The 9,500-nt window shown below is 37.4% G+C and overlaps 1 non-coding gene across 1 annotated transcript; it reads right to left on the reverse strand.

The window, feature by feature from the left end:
- Nucleotides 1-241: 241 nt before the first annotated feature.
- Nucleotides 242-348, reverse strand: LOC122060271. The gene has a single exon (XR_006134300.1). It is a non-coding gene; the product is annotated as a small nucleolar RNA R71 (small nucleolar RNA).
- Between the last annotated feature and the right edge of the window lie 9,152 nt (nt 349-9,500).

Consider the following 9,500-nt stretch of genomic DNA (forward strand, 5'->3'; position numbering starts at 1 on the left):
ATTACAAATTTTAAGACTTATACATAATAATCCCAAAATATAAAATCACCAGGTTGGTATCAGAATATAAAAAATACATTATGCATCTCATGGTGCCGCGTATGCACAATAGTTTATCACTTTTGCATTGAAAGACCATGCTAAGAAGTGGTTGTATGGGTTACCCAAAAATTCCATAACCTCATGGGAACAGTTCATAGTTTTCTTCCTTAAGAAGTTTTTCCCAACTCACAAGACCAATAAGCTTAGAAGTGATATCCTTCAATTTAGGTAAGAGCCTAGTGAGTCATTTTTCAAACTTATGGAGAGATTAAAGGATCTACTCCAAGAATGCCCTCACCATGGCCTAGACCTATGGCATTTATATCAAATAATTTATGAGGGTATTGATTACCCAACTAAAAAAATGATAGAGTCTATGTGCCCTGAGGGATTCACATCCTTTACAGATGAAGGAAAGGCATGGGAATTCTTACTTGACTTATCTGACAAAACCCGTGAGTGGAATCAACCCAAGAGAGTGAAAGAACCATAGGAGGAAAATGATATTTTGTGGATGGGATAGTAGCCAAGGAATCCCATTTGGATAGCCTAATCAAGAGCATTGAGGCTATTATTCCTAGAGAGCCATCATCAGTCAATTTGGTTAAGATTTGTGCTTGGTGCCAGTCCCCTGGACATCTCATAGAAGAATGCCCCAACATCTCTGGGGACACTTCTAATGATAGTGTTAATGCCTTATACCAGAATAATCCATATAGTAATACCTACAATCCAGGATGGAGAAATCACCCAAATTTTTCTTGGAATCAGGGCAACCAAGCAGGGCCTTCCAATTTCCATAATCAAGGTCAACCTGAACTCCAAAGGCCTCCCTTTGCACAACAATCTTTTTCCAAAATACTTTTCCTAGGTCAAATGTAGGACCTCAGGCTAGTTTTCCTAGGGCCCCTCTCCTATCATCTTATCAGCAACCCCCTGGGTTGACCAACACTGGAGAGGCAAGTAGAATAAGTGACTTAGAAAAAAATATGGCCCTCCTCATGACAAGCCATCAAAATCTTACGAGAGAAGTCACTCAAGTTGTCTCAATTATGCATGAGAGGGAGAAAGAAACTTTACCTAGTCAACCAGAGCCTAACCCTAGGCATCTCAGCTTGTTAGTTCACAAACATCAACTAATGCACCACTGAATATAGTACAAGGTCAGACCCAACAAGGGCTTTCTAACCAATGTAATGTTGTTTATGCCCTTAGGAGTGGTAGAGAGTACCAACAGAGCATTCCTAAATCTTCCTCATCTATTACTCATGTTAACTGTCCTTCAGTTGAGGACAAAAGTGTGACTCTTGTTTTAGATTCGTCTGATAAACCTAAAGATTTTTCTGAAACTAAAGATGATTTGGTTGAGGAAACCAAAAATGATTCTTCTGAACAGGGAAAAATCCCTAACAGTCCTTATATTCATCCTATCCCATTTCCTAATTGCATGATAAACAAAAGGAAGACTGCTTCCATGGACAAAATTTTAAAAGTCTTCAAAAAGGTAGAAGTGAACATCCCCCTTTTGGATGCCATATCCTAGATCCCCACCTATGCAAAGGTATTGAAATATTTGTGTACTCACAAACGTATCACTAGTGTGCCCAAAAAGGCGTTCTCGGCAGGTAACATTAGTTCCATAATTACTCAGCCTATAGCAGCCAAGTATAAGGATCCAGGGAGCCCTACCATATCTTGTGTCATAGGCAACACCTATATTGAGCATGACTTACTTGACCTTGGCGCAAGTGTGAATCTTTTACCTTACCATGTGTACAAGCAACTTTGATTGGGAGAATTGAAAGCCACTGGAACTACTCTTCAGTTGGCAGATAGGTCTTTTAAAATTCCTTAAGGGATGGTTGAGGATGTCTTACTAAAGGTGGGGGAATTTATTTTCCCTATTGATTTCATTATGTTAGATACCAAGACCTTCTCAACCAAGGATGAGATCCTAATAATTCTAGGAAGACCATTCTTGGCTCCAGTAATGCATTAATCAACTGCCAGAATGGTTTCATAAGATTATCTTTTAGTAACCAAACTATTGAGTTTAACATGTTTAGGATAGGCAAGCAACCACATATAGAAGAAGAGATTAATATGATTGAGGATTTTCTAAATTTTTCTGATGATTTAATTACCAACTTTGATATTAATTTTGATTCAGAATTCCAAGAGTGTATGGATGAGTTGGATAATGATAGTGAAAATCTCTTTTCTAAAGTCTTGAGTCTTCACACACTTGTGGAGCCCTTAGGACCCCTTTCCAATTCCATTCCCAAACTTTCCATGGTTGAGCCCCCTAAGCTAGATCTTAAGGAATTGCCTTCTAATTTGAGGTATGCTTTCCTAGGGCCTGACCCAACTCTTCTTGTAATAATTTCTTCAAATTTGACTTCTAGCCAGGAAGAGGAGTTACTTAAAGTGTTAAAAGATAATAAGAAAGCCCTAGGTTGGACAATGGCTGATATCAAGGGTATAAGCCCTTCTATTGTGCAACATCATATACATCTTATGGATGATTCCAAACCATCCACGGAACCCCAAAGAAGAACTAACCCAGTGATGATGGAAGCTATTAAGAAAGAGATCCTAAAGTGCTTGGATCATGAAATAATTTATCCTATTTCTGACAGCCAATGGGTAAGCCCAGTTCACGTAGAAGTCTGATGTGACTGTAGTTCCCAATGCCAATAATGAACTAATTCCAACCCATGTCCAATCTGGGTGGAGAGTGTGCATAGACTACAGGAAACTTAATGTGGCAACCTGGAAGGACCACTTCTCATTGCCATTCATTGACCAGATATTAGAAAGGTTAGTTGGACATAAATACTATTATTTTCTTGATGGATATTCTTGCTATAACTAGATCCCAATTGCTTTAGAGGACCAACATAAGACCACTTTTACATGCCCATATGGAACATTTACTTACAGACGTATGCCCTTTGGGCTTTGCAATGCCCCTGCTACGTTCCAACGATGCATGATGAGCATATTTTCTGACATGGTCAAAAAATTCTTAGAAATTTTTATGGATGACTTTTCAATTCTGAATGTTTTCATCTTTCTCTAGTTTTGAAAAGGTGCATATCTAAGAATTTGATTTTGAATTGGGAGAAATGCCATTTTATGGTTAAATCTAGGATTGTTTTAGGCCATGTAATATCCATGGAGGGAATTAAGGTAGATAGAGCCAAAGTGGATTTAATTGATAATTTACCACCTCCTCAATCTGTTAAGGACGTCCGATCTTTTCTAGGGCATACGGGCTTCTACAAAAGGTTTATTAAGAACTTTAGTTAGTTAGCCCGACCTCTCACTTCATTACTTGCCAAAGATCAAACTTTTAAGTTTTCTAAAGAGTGCCTAGTATCCTTCAAACAACTTAAGAAGGAGCTGACCAATGCACCCATTGTTCAACCACCTGTTTGGATTGAACTTTTTGAACTGATGTGTGATGCTTCGGATTTTTCCATAGGAGCGGTTTTGGGTCAAAGAATTAATAAGTTGCCCACTATCATTTATTATGCTAGTAGGACCTTAAATGATGCACAACTCAATTATACAGCCACTGAAAAAGAATTTTTAGCGATTGTGTTTGCATTAGAAAAGTTTTGGTCTTACTTAGTTGGTTCACATGTGGTGGTGTATATTGATCATTCTGCTCTCAGATACTTAGTTCAAAAGAAGGATGCCAAAGCCCGTCTCATTAGGTGGGTTTTACTTTTGCAAGAGTTTGATTTAGAAATTAGGGATAAAAAAGGGAGTTGAAAACCTAGTTGCAGACCATTTATCCCGGCTTCCCAATTCCTTGACTATCGATTCTCCAGTTAACAAGAACTTTCCAAATGAACAGTTATTTGCAGTGTCCAGTGAACCATGGTTTGCTGACATTGTCAACTTCTTAGTTTCAAGTGTGACTCCGGATCACTGGCCCACCCAAGATAAGTATAGGTTTCATTCCCAAGTAAAGCACTTTTTCTGGGATGATCCTTATTTGATTAAGATATGTCCGGATCAGATTATCCGATGATGTGTTCTTGATCATGTGCAACATTCTATTCTCTCTTTTTGTTATGATCATGCATGTGGTGGATACTTTGGACCTAAGAAGACTGCCGCAAAGGTTCTCCAATGCTGATTTTATTGGCCCACTCTTTTTAGAGATGCTTTTGATTTTTGTAAGGCTTGTCCCACCTGCCAGTCTTTTGGCCATATCAATAAGAGGAACATGATGCCCCTCAACCCTATTTTGGTAGTTGAGATATTTGATGTATGGTGCATCGATTTTATAGGACCATTCCCTAATTCCTTTGGGAATTTGTACATACTTTTGGCCGTTGATTATGTTTCTAAATGGATAGAGACCATACCTGGTAAAACTAATGACCACAAAGTAGTGGTCCAGTTTCTAAAAGAGAACATTTTTTCCTGCTTACTTTCTAAAGGAGAACATTTTTTCCCACTTTGGTGCACCACGTGCAATAATTAGTGATAGAGGTACTCATTTTTGTAATCAGCCTTTTACCTTAATGAAAAAGTATGGGATCACCCATAAGTTATCCACCCCTTATCACCCCCAAACTAGTGTCCAAGTGGAGGTGTCTAATAGGCAGATCAAACAAATCTTGAAGAAAATTATTAATCACAACCATAAGGATTGGTCCCTTAGGCTCATTGATGCCTTGTGGGCCCATCGGACTGCATTCAAGACCGATCTTGGTCAGTCTCCCTACCGTTTGGTGTATGGGAAAGCTTGTCACTTACCAGTTGAGTTGGAGCATAAGGCCTTTTGGGCCATCAAGAAGCTCAACTTTGATTTGTTTGATGCAGGAATTCATCGTAGGCTCCAACTATTTAAGTTGGAGGAACTTAGGAATGAAGCCTATGAAAGTTCTAGGATTTACAAGGAAAAGACCAAAGCTTTCCATGATAAGCACATTCTGCGTAAGTCTTTTGCAATTGGTGATAAGGTCTTATTGTACAACTCTCGATTGCATCTTTTTCCTGGTAAGCTTAGATCCCGATGGGATGGCCCGTTTATTGTCCATAATGTATATCCCCATGGGGCTGTGGAGATTTTGAATCCAGGAACAGGGGTAATTTCGAAGGTTAATGGTCAGCGTTTGAAACCATTCCTCGAGTTTCCTACTACTAGTAGTGAAGAGGTCATGGATCTCCATGAACCTCTTTACACTGATGACTAACTTTTAATCAGGTATGACCCCTTGCATTGTCTTTGCTTTTAATTCTTTTCATGCGTTGAGGACATTGCATGACTTAAGTGTAGGGGAGGGAAACCAGTTTTTGCTTTTTTCACTTTGTTTTGTTTGTTTTTCTTTTTATTTTTGAGCTTGCTAAGGATGAAGTCCTACTTTGGCTTTTGGCTAATGATCATACCATTCGGTTGCTTGATGTATGAAAATAAAAGTTTTGACTAAGGTACCCATTTTGAACGTATAAAAACCCTATTGAGAAGAAAGAAACAAGCATGTGTCTTGAGATGGGACTTTCTTTTGAAAAATAAGAGACCCCTGTTTTATGGTGATGGACCATATGTAAGTCTGTGGGTTCCTTGTACTTTTGATTTGGAGTTAAGACCTTCTTTTAATTTGGCATGGGTTGACAAATGCACAATTTTAAATGAAATGTGAAATGTGGTATAAAGAAGAATAAGAGTTGATTCCCTTGGAACTAGACAGGGCATTGCGCCTTAGGAAGCGTGGTGTCTTGATCAAAATTCCTTAGGAGGAAACTTCTGAAGGAACTCTAGCATCACTGTCTTTGTGGGCATATGCAAAAAGCGAAGCTACATAGTAACTTGGGTGTCTGGTGTTTGCTCCACCATGTCATTCAGGCCAAAAGTAGTGGAGTAGAATAGAGTTTATTAAGCGAAAAAAAAAAGAGAAAAAAATTTGCAAATGTCATTAATGTTTAGTAATATGTTTTGGTCAAAAACACTCCAACGCCTTAGTCATTGGTTCCCTATTTCTTCACAAGTGGTTTTGCCTTAAGATAAGGATGTTTTGAAAGAGACGAGGTCAGTTCCAAATTAAGAAATATGCTAGTGCCGGGAATTGATAAAGGGTAATAAAAGTTCAAGTGTGGGGGTCCCTTGTAAGAAAAATTATTTTTGCTCTGGATCGGTATGAGCCTTACCTTTAACCAAGGTTGGGATTTATTTATTCTGAATTTTGAGTGTATATTCACTGCAAACACCCATGGGACACAACTCATCCACTAGGTTAACTTAGGGGTTTAAAGGCTTGTTGCACATGCTAAGTGCAACTGTGATTCCTACGAAAGTGAGTTAGGCTTTTTCATTCATTTCTTTATTTATTTATCTTGCTCGAGGATGAGCAAAAGTCAAGTATGGGGGAATTTGATGAGCACAATAATGTGTGAAATTTTAGGGATATAAGTGTACATTTTGCCCCACTTTGGATAGTACTACTTTTAGTTTTCTTGTTTTTTTTTAGTTTCCAAGTCTACAAGAGAAAGTGCTTAAAGTGAATCAAGAACTAGTCCAAAGGTGGGACCCAGTCATTGGTACCACATTCTCTCTCCTACAAAATCCTGAAGATTATTTTCTCTCCTTGCCATCTCACAAGATCTTGAAGATGCTATATAGAGATTCCTTTATGATTTAATCAAGATTCCAAGATATTGGTGAATATTGTAAGGAAAGAATAGAATTTGTTAATTTTGGAAACATATTCTCTCTTTCCTCACACAATATCTCAGAGAATGAAGATTTTTACCAAGATTTAATTTTATTTAATTTTATTTCTTTTTTTTAAAGAAGACTTGTAGAAGGAAGGAGGCAAGAAAAAAACCCTATAAAAGCCCCTTCTTCCCCCCTCCTATTTTATTATTCCCTTTAGTTTATTTTCTAGTTTATACTTAGTTTTCTTCTCTCTCTCCCTCTCTCACTCTTTAGTTTTAGTTCTTCTCTATTTTTGCTTTAATCACTTTTGTAATAGTTTTTTATGTCAATTAATGTAAGCACTATTTTATTCTTATTCAGCCTTTTATGTTTATGATTTATGCAATTGAGTTGTAATTTTTAAAGTTATAGTTCTAAGCTTAGATCTAGGTGACAAGATCACGAGCCGTGGAGCATCTTTTTTTTTTAAGTTCAGTTTTTTTTTTTCAAGATTTGTTTTCTCTAGTACTAGAAATTTCAGATTTGGTTTATTCCAGATCTGGTTTTTAGTACTGGTAGTATCTCAAATCACCCAAGCTTTCAAGTTCAAGCATTGATTCAAGTAAGTAGGCTCCTTCAGTAGTCTTCTCTCCCCCCTCTCATTCCCTCTTCTGACTACCCTTTCTTTCTTAATTTAGGATTTTAATTTCAGTCGTTACATTATTGCTATCCCTTTCTCCTAAGGTTCATAGCTAGTGTATGTGTTGGCTTTGCCCCTCTTAGCCATAGAACCATCGATTTATTGCTTTAATTTTAATTGTCTCCCTTTTCCTAAAGCCAAGTAGAGTAACCCTTGTAAGAGTGACTCTCTAGTCAAGTAGGGAAGCTCATATTATGATGCATCCCTCAGGCTAAGTAGAGAAACCTACTTGTGAGTCTCTCTCTAGCTTTCTCCCCTTTTTCTTACTTTATTTTTATTTTAGCATTTTTTTCCTCTATTTTTTTTAAATTGCGTGGGTTGTTTATTTTTAGTTATTTATTTATCTAATTTTAATTGTGTGGCTTGCGTCTTTAAATTCTTAGATGATGAATGGTTAGGATGTTATTTTAGATACATATGTTTAGGATGGTAATTAGAATTAGATCACAACCATTAATCGGTTCACTTTCGCATTATTAAAAGAAGTAAAAAAATAAAGTGGCTGCTCTCCCTATGTTCGACCCGTAGCTACACTGATCCGTACACTTGCAGTTACATTTTAAATCCCAACAAAGAAATAAAGGCTAGATAGGAGGTGATGGCCTTTATATAGTCCCTCCTTTTATAATATTAAAATATACATTTTATATCTATTTTTTTCACCCTTTTTACCGAACTGGCAGTTACCGCTTACTCTCTGTCGGCTAAGTTTGATATGTTCTTATTCATTTGGAATTGATCTGGCTAGCTGGTTGAATTTCTAGATAAATCTGATAGTTGCTAGTTACATCTAGCAGTTTCTGGTTGCACTCTACCATCAAAAGACCTATCAAATTCTGCAAAACAGAACTGAACTGGTAGTTGGTGGTTGACCTCTGTTTCTTGGCCTGTTCAGACAGTCTATACAAAAATGATCATATCTTTCTCTTCCAAACTTGAATTGAGATGATTTAAGTTGCGTTGGATTCACAACTCAATGCTCTATCTTTTTATAGAAGAAATCTTCAGATAGTCAAATAAAATGACTAAAATTCCCATGAACATGAACCTTGCTGAAATCACAGCAATTGTAATGACATGTTGTAAACAACAAGTATCCAAACTTGTTTGGGTCTTATTATTTAGTCATTTTGGCATCACCTAGGGTCATTCTATTATCCAACTTTATCAAGTTTATTAATTTACAGCTTGGCCCACTTTTCTTGCGCATCCCTCCAACACTGCTGGCAGTAGGCACAAGTATATGTTGGGTCATTCTTCCCTTCCTGGCATTCCATTGCTACCAACCAAGCTAGTGTTGGCCTCTCCAATTTGTTACTATTGTCTGTTCATAGCCAATGTAAAGAGGTGAGATTGGGGGTGTTACAGTTTCCCCCCACCATGCAAAAATTTCGTCATCAAAATTTGCAAGAGTTACCTAATAAACCAAACAGTTCTCTGTACTTTTCCTTCACTTCATCTTCCCTCTCCCAAGAAGCTTCTTTCCTGGAATGGTTCTTCCACTTGATCTTCACGTATGGAATGGTTCAACTCCAGAGTAGGTATTCCTTCCTGTCATAGATTCCCTCAGGCTATTCTTCATAGCTTAAATCATCATCCAACTCCAAAGGCTCCACAACAGGCAATTTATGTGAAGGATCTGGAATATACTTCTTCAACATAAAGACATGGAAGACATTATGAAATCTGTCCAGTTCTAGAGGTAATTCCAGTCTATAGGCCATCTTGCCAACCCAATTCAAGATCTCAAAGGGTCCTATATACCTTGGACTTAGTTTACCTCTTTTTCCAAATCTCTTGATGCCTTTGATAGGTGAAATCTTTAGAAATACTTTTTCACCTACCACAAACTCTATAGGCTTCCTCTTGTTGTTTGCATAACTCTTTCTGCCTGAATTGAGCTATCTTGATTCTTTCCCTAATCATATCTACATTCTCACAGGTAGCTTGTACCAACTCAGGTCCCAAAATTCTTCTTTCTCCAACTTCATCCCAATACAAGGGAGTTCTACATTTCTTTCCATACAGAGCTTCAAATGGTGCCATACAAATAGTTACTGTTATTATATGCAAATTCAACTAATGGTATATATGCTCATCCAA

Source organism: Macadamia integrifolia, chromosome 13 (genome assembly GCF_013358625.1).
Source record: "Macadamia integrifolia cultivar HAES 741 chromosome 13, SCU_Mint_v3, whole genome shotgun sequence".
NCBI lineage: Eukaryota > Viridiplantae > Streptophyta > Magnoliopsida > Proteales > Proteaceae > Macadamia > Macadamia integrifolia.